The sequence below is a fragment of the Hylobates moloch genome, unplaced genomic scaffold (assembly GCF_009828535.3).
Source record: "Hylobates moloch isolate HMO894 unplaced genomic scaffold, HMol_V3 SCAFFOLD_1, whole genome shotgun sequence".
Lineage (NCBI taxonomy): Eukaryota > Metazoa > Chordata > Mammalia > Primates > Hylobatidae > Hylobates > Hylobates moloch.
This window is the reverse complement of record NW_026652276.1, coordinates 160,259,643-160,267,901: the sequence shown is the minus strand read 5'-3', so window position 1 is coordinate 160,267,901 and position 8,259 is coordinate 160,259,643. Positions and strand designations below refer to the sequence as shown.

General features: G+C 37.0%; 1 pseudogene; it reads left to right on the top strand.

The window, feature by feature from the left end:
* The first annotated feature begins 354 nt into the window (after positions 1 to 354).
* LOC116810806 (LYR motif-containing protein 9-like) lies at positions 355 to 607 on the top strand (annotated as a pseudogene).
* Positions 608 to 8,259: the final 7,652 nt, after the last annotated feature.

Genomic DNA, 8,259 nt, shown 5'->3' with positions numbered 1-8,259 from the left:
GCGTACTCATATATATAATTCCGAAATCATACTTATTACTATTTACCCAAATGAGTTAAAAATTTAAATACACTAATTGGCGTGGCAGTGTCCAGGGCTGGTGTCCCCCGTGGAGGCAGGGGGAAGCTGCATATGATGTCCTCATGTTTCAGAAAAGCACAGAACAAGGTTTTGCAGAGAAGATTGAGAAGTACTGGATAACAGTACAATCAAGTGCTTTTTATAAATGTTTGAACTTGTTCCTGCACATGCCCTGGGGGGTACTTAGCTCTAATCTGATCAAGCATTTTTATGGATGGCTCAAATATAGACACACCAGGTGGTTTCACGAAGCAAGGGCAGACGATCTTGCAGATGATCCTGCCACCAGGGACGGAGCTGGTCTGGAGGCTGCTACAGCTCTACAGACATTTGCCGCTGGCAGCTGCCGACCAAGGGCATCCAGGAGCATTATAAGCACGCTGTCAGGCAGAGTTTCCAGCTTCATTCAGATGAAGAGAACCCTGAGAGAATCCAGTAGATTATTTAAAAAACCACTGAAGATGCTGACTGGCTCATAAACAAATATATATATATATCTGAGAACCCAGAGAGTGAGCTGTGCTAAAGCCATTGGAAGTTGAGAAACCTCTCTTCTGGAGCTTAGCAGCAGCAGTGGCAGTTTTGAAAGATCCACTGGCATTGTTGGGAGAAAGAGCAAGAAATCACGGGAGGAGAAGCTGACCTTGCTCAGAAGGCCCTTCTTGCCAGAGTCTCGTTTCCAGCATCATTTACATTTGTACTTCTAGTTGGTTATGATGTGAAATTTGGGGAAAATGTGGTATTTTTTGTTTGTTTTGTGTTTTTAAAGTTTCTTTTTTTTTCTTTTCTCTGAAAGTGATTCGTTGATTCTGGAGGTCTCTTTACCATTCTTTGAGTCCCAGAGCAGGTGTCCCCTCAGGTGGTAGCCTGTACAAGGAAAAAAGCATAGATAGGTTTTAGAACCAGAAAGATCTGGAGCTGAATCCCAGTTCAATGGCTTTGCAAGGGTATTGTCTTCCAACTCACCTTCCTCCTTTGTGAGAATAAAATAACATGAAGCGCCTCACACAGAATATGGCACAGAGTAGTGTCCTCTCTGAGGATGCTGTCCTGCCCTGCCCCTTCCTCTGTTCCCACAGTGTTCTGCACATCTCTGCTCCAGCGTGCACTGTGTTGGGTCTTAGTTATTTGTTTGTAAGCTTGTCCTGTTCCTGTTTATAGCTCCTGAGCCCCCAGAGTTGTCACACACTAAGCAGTCTGCCAAGGAGCTGCTCTTGCTGACCACTGTCTCTCCATGCCCAAGGAGGTAGAAGCCCTGGGCCTTGCCTTCCAGGAGTTAACAGTGTCCTTGAAGTGGTGCAATAAACCGTGCGAACCAAGGAAGGATGCCAGAGCAGCTGTAGTGGACACTGGCCTTTTCAGGCTTCTGTACACCTGTGATCTGTCTCAACTGGATCTTCCCTGCCTTGCCACCATGGTGTAAGAGTGGAAGGGAAACAGAGTAGGAAGGTGGGCTCAGGGAGAACTGGACAGAGCAGCCAGAAGATACAGAGAGAAGCCTCAGTAGGACTTGAGTATTCCCCAGAGGCACTCAGCTGCAGGGAAGATCTAGCATGTGTTTGTATCCTTGCAATTATGTGACTTAAAGTGACTCAGAGACATCTATATGTGTGTACGTACTCCACTGACTAACAATGAAGTAAATATATGAATTTGTGGGAAATAACGTATATACGCACAAAAGTCTGCACAGAGATAATTATAACATCTTTATTCATAATTGTCAAAACATAGAAGTAACCAAGATAAGATGTGTTGCCATAGATGAATATTTTAAGTTAAAATAACTTAGGTACATCCACACAATGGAATTTTATTCAGCACTAAAAAGAGATATCAAGCCATGAAAAAATCATGGAGAAACCTCTTAAATGCATATTATGATGTGAAATAATCCAATCATAAAAAGATACATACTATGTAAGTCCAACTACATGACACTCTGGAAAAGATAAAATTGAGACATTACAATGATTGGTATTGCTAGAACTTGGGAGGGAGGAATAAATAGGTGAAGTACAGAAGATTTTCAGGGCAGTAAAACTATTCTCTATATTACAATGGTGTATGTGTCATTATGTATTTGTCTATACTTACAGAATGTAGAACACCAAAAGTGAATTCTAATGTAAACTAGACTCAGGTGATAATTTTCGTGTCAATGTGAGTTCATCAAATGTAACAAGTGTGCCACTCTTGTAGGGGATATGAATAATAAGGAAGGTTATGTGTGTCAGGACAGTGTTATATGGGAAATCTCTGTACTTCTGCTTAATTTTGCTGTGAACCTAAAAGTACTCTAAAAAAAAAAAGTATTTTTAAAATTAAAGAATTATGTCATGCTAACATAATCAAAGAAAGCTTGAATAACCATATTAATTTCAGACACAGCAGATTTCAAATTAAGGAAAGTTATTAGGGATAGAAGGGATATTACATAAAGATCAAAGGGATGATTCTCCAAGAATACCTGGCAACTCTTAATAGGTGTGAATGTAAAAACAGGTTCAAAATTCACGAGACAACATATAGAACTGCAAGAAGAAATAGATAAATCTGGAATTTCATACCTCTTTATCAATAATTGACAGATTTAACAGGCAAAAAATCAGTAAGGATATAGTGAAATGAATGACACCATTAATCAACTAGATCTATTTGACATTTATATAATACATCATTCCCAAACAGCAGAATACACATTGTTCTCAAAGCTATATGCAACATTCTCCAAGACAGATCATATTCTGGGCCATAAAACACCCCTTAACACATTTAAAGTATAAAAATTACACAAAATATGTTCTTAGATCACAATGGAATCAAATTAAAAATTAATAACTGAAAATATGAAAAATCCCAAATATTGGGAAATTAATACACATTTAAAGATCACATGGGTCAAAGAAAAATTCTTAAGAGAAATTAAAACTATTTTGAAATAAAAGTAAAACAACTTAAAATTTGTGGAATACAGAAAAACAGTGCTTACAGGGAAATTTATAGAATTGAATACATATATTAGGAAACAATGATCTAAAATCAATAACCCAAGCTTCTACTTTAGGAAACTAGAAATAAGAGTCAATTAAATTCAAACTAAGCAGAAAAAAAATAAAAATTGTGGCACGTATCAATGAAATTGAAAACAGAAAATTAATAGAGAAAAATCAAGGAAATAAAGCAGTAAAATTGCTAAAGCTGTAGCCAGGCTGTATTAGTTTGCTGGGGTTGGTATAACAAAACAGCAAAGCCTGATGGGTTAAACAGTAGATGTTTATTTTCTCAGAGTTGTGGAGGCCTAGAGGTCCAGGATCAAAGAGTAGGCAATTTTAGTTCCTCCTGAGGCCTTTCTCCTCGACTTGTACATAGCTGCCTTCTTGCTGTGTGCTCACACGAATTTTCCTTGTTGTGTGCAGAACCCTGGTATCTCTTTATGTGTCCAAATTTTCCCTTCTTATAGGGACATCCATTAGATTAAATTAGGGTCTGTCCTGATGGCCTCATTTTAACATAGTCACCTCTTCAGAGCTGTCTTTCCAACTGTAGTCACATGCTGAGGTACTAAGAATTAGAACTTTAACATATGAATTTTGGGGGCACAATTCAGACCATAACAAAGCCTAACCAAAAAAAAAAAAAAAACATGGAAAACACACATTTGTAACATCAGGGATAAAATAGCAGCCATCACCACTGTTCTAATGAGTATTAAGAGAATTTCAAAGAAAAAAAGGAACAACTTCATACCCTCAAATTTGTTAATATAGATTAAATGTACCAATTTCTTGAAAACACAAACTACCAAAAATAATACAAGGATAAATAATTTGAAAAGGGCTATATGTGTTAAAAAGAAGAATGATGGTTGCCAAAGGCTGAGAAGGGTATTGGGGAGGTGGGGGAGAAGTGGGAATGGTTAACGGGTACAAAAATATCATTAGAGTGAGTAAGATCTAGCATTTGATAGCACCACTGAGTGATTATAGTCATCAATCATTTATTGTACATTTAAAAATAAAAGTATAATTGGAATGTTTGTAACACAAAGCAATAATAAATGCTTGAGGTGATAGATACTGCATTTACCCTAATGTGCCTATTACACATTATATTCCTGTATAAAAAATAAAATTGAATCTGTGATAATAACCTTCAAAAAAATGGAAATCACCAGGCTCAGATGGTTTCACTAGTGAATTCTGCTGAACATTAAAAAAAGATTCTGATTGTGTAATCTTTTTTTTTCCAGAAAATTAGAAGCAGAAGGAACACTTGCTAACTAATTCTGTGAAGCCAGAATTACTCTAATACCAAAACCAGACAAAAACATTACAAAAAGAAAAATTATAGAGGGATCTGTTATATGAACACAAATTTTTCAACCAAATATTAGCAAATGAAACTGAAAATGTATAAAAAGAATTATATAACAGTAACAAGTAGTATTTATTTCAGGTTTTTCAAGGATGGTTCAACATTAAAATAATAAAGAGGTAAACAAACAACAATTACATAGAAAGGGTTTGTGGTAATTAGGAGCTAATGTGGACTCCAAGCATGGTGCAGCTGCCTTACAGAAAAGTGGCCAGACCCTTTTCCTCATGAGTCCCCACCTCTGCTACTCTTCATGGCCTCTCAGTGCCTCTCAACCTGGTCTCCCAGCACAACCACCCTGACCCCGGCCTAAACACTTCAGTCAGTGGCCACTCTGCATTTCTCTGAGGAGGAAATCGCAGAGAAATCCTGCCATTTCTCTGCCATTGCAGCTGCAGTGCTACTGCCCTTACTATCCTTGGGCTGGGGAAGGAACAAAGGGCCTGGCATCTTCAGCACACCACAGCCATAGTATGATAGAGGAGCCCAGTCTTTCTTCCCTATGAGCCACCCCCAACTCTTCACCAAGCAGGGGCCCTGGCTTGGAACTGCAGAAGAGCTCCTAATTACCACAAACCTTCCTGAGCCTGAGGGCAACTACAGAACTCTTGACCCCCAAACGTTAGAATACACATTCTTCTCATTTGTACATGGCACACACTAAAATTGATCATACAACAGGCCATACAACAATCCTCAGCAAATTCAAAAAAAAGTACCAACCAGTACAATAAAAAAATAAAAATCAATGCTAAGAAAATTGCTCAAAATGATATAATTACATGGAAATTAAACAACCTGCTCCTGAAAGGCTTTGGGTAAATGATGAAATTAAGGCAGAAATAAAGACATTCTTTGAAACTAGAGAAGAAAGACGACATATCAGAGTCTCTGGAACACAGCTAAAGCAGTGTTAAGAGGGAACTTTATAGCACTAAATGCCCACATCAAGAAGTCAGAAAGATCTCAGATTAATAACCTAATATCACATCCAGAGGAACTCAGGAAATAAAAGCAAAATAACTCCAAATCTAGCAGAAGACAAGAAATAACACAAATCTAGCCAGGAGCAGTGGCTCACGCCTGCAATCCAGCACTTTGGGAGGCCGAAGCGGGCAGATCACTTGAGGTCAGGAGTTCGAGACCAGCCAACTACAACAAAAAGTAACCCAAATCAGAGCTGAACTGAAGGAAATAGAAACACACACACACACGATCAATTAATCTCTGAGTTGGTATTATGAAAGAATTAACATAAATAGACTAGCTAGACTAATAAAAAGAGAAAGAATATTCAAATAAACATAATCAGAAATGACAGAGCATGACCACCGACCCCACAGAAATACAAAAAAAAAAACCCTCAGAGACTACTATTAAGTCAGTGCGAAAGTAATTGCGATTTTCACCATTACTTTCAATGGCAAAAACCAGAGTAACTTTTGCACCAACCTACAGCTCTATGCACACAAGCTAAGAAATCTTGAAGAAATCAACCAACTCCTGGAAACACAACCTCCCAAGATTGAACCAGACGGAAATTGAATGCCTGAACAGACCGATAACAAGTTCCAGAATTGAATCGGTAATAAAAAGCCTACTAATAAGAAAAAGCACAGAACCAGATGGATTCACAGCTAAATTCTATCACATGTATAGAGAAGGGCTGATACCATTCCCAAATGAATAAAAATTACTCTACCATAAAGACACATACCTACATGTGTTGATCACAGCATTGTTCACAATAGCAAGGACATGTAATCAACCTAAATGCCCATCAATGGTAGACTGGATACAGATATTGTGGTACTCATACATCATGGAATGCTACACAGCCAAAAAAAAAAAAAAGAAAAAAACACAAGACCTTATTCTCTGCAGCAACATGGACGGAGCTGGAGGCCATTATCCTAAGCAAACTAATTCAGGAACAGAAAACCAAATACTGCATGTTCTCACTTATAAGTGGGTGGTAAACATTAAGAAAACATGGACACAAAGAAGGGAACAACAGCCACTGGGCCTACTTGAAGGTAGAGGACTTGGGAGGAGGGAGAGGATTAAAAAAAAAAAAACAAAACTGCATATCGGGCACCATGCTTATTACCTAGGTGATGAAATAATCTGTACACCAAACCCCCATGACACAGAATTTACCTACATAATGAAACTGCATGTGCACTTCTGAATGTAAAATAAAAGTTTTAAAAAAGAAATCTTATTTCAGTAATTGGACCATTTGACCATTAGGAATGACATATTACCATTTCAACTGGTTACAGTACTTTAATGCTATAATAGCAACATTGACTACTCAGGGTAAAAGACAAAATTCAGGCCATCAGTAATTGTCAATAAAACATTAACACTGTACCAGAAAGTTTCTTCTTTTATGTGAAGAGATACAATTTGATTATCCTGAAAAATTAATTTGTTTATATAATTGTAATCAAATGTTATCTCACTGGACAGATACATACATTTTCAAATATAGCAATGTATATACTTTTAAAGAGCATAAACTTATTTTTAGGGTTAGATATGTAGAGTTTTAGTAGGAATCCCTTGAACAACCACAGTCCAATCACTAATTTTAAATGATAAACAACTGTGATCCAGAAAGGTCAAATAGCTTGTGCAAGAGGAGTGAGACTGTGAGTGGCCGGGCCAATGTCATCACCAAAGTCTTCAGCCTTTGAAGAAATGACATTGATACCTGAACTCCTAAGCCCTTCTTACAATGTCCTGAGAGAAAGGCACACATTTTTTTAATTCATTATTTTTTTAGTCTGCTACTAATGTGTACGGTGGTCAAACAGGATTTGACTATTTAAACTCATTAATATTTTACAGGTCAGGGTATTAGTAACCGACAGCTAGTGAAGTAACACATTGCTTCAATTTGTCTCATTCCAACTGATGATGTTTGCTTTGATCACTTGACCTAGGTGGTATTTTCCAGAGTAAAGTTACTCTTATTCCCTTTGTAATTAATAATTATTCTATCAGGAGATACATTAAAACTTTAAGAATACACTTTCTCATGAAACTTTTAATTTTTTCATATATTATATCAGAAAAGACACATAGTTTTCTACTTTGTCAGTGGGTTAACTCCTTATCATTGTATCATTATTTAAATTGCTCCTTAAAATGGTCCTGGTTGGGCCAGTGGGAATCCCTTTAACTAGTTTCTATGTCTTTTCTATGCATCTGCATCATTATTTTAGAGAGCTCCCTTGCTTTCTGGCCCAAGATACCCAGAATCATCTTGTAGTTTTTCTGGCCCAGCCATTAAGCCAGCATTTTTCTGAGGATACTAGATGGTTTTTTTATTTTTAATGGAGAATAATATTTAGAAGTTAAAATCTGTGTTGGGTATGCTCATTGCTGTTGAGACATTATTGTTCCCCAGCCTTTTCAAAGGACAGGGCTAAGGAATATATGTACGTACAAACACAAGTAATGTAAAATAGTTACGTATTTAATTATAGTACAATATATTACAGTGGAAACTTATGTGTATATTTGTTTCTGTATCCATCTGTATGTTTTGAAAACCATGAATTCACAATGAAGCCTCTGATTCCAGACTATCACCACACTTTCTTATATTTTCCTTTTCCATATTTATAATTTCTTCTGTAACAGTATGGAAATTAGTTCACATTGTTTTCTAAACATACATATATATGTTTCTGTGTATGTGTGTGTGTGTATATATATATATTATTTCATGAGTCCTTACGTGCATTATCAAACTCCTATTGCTGCCATTGCTATCAGCTTCCCCCAACA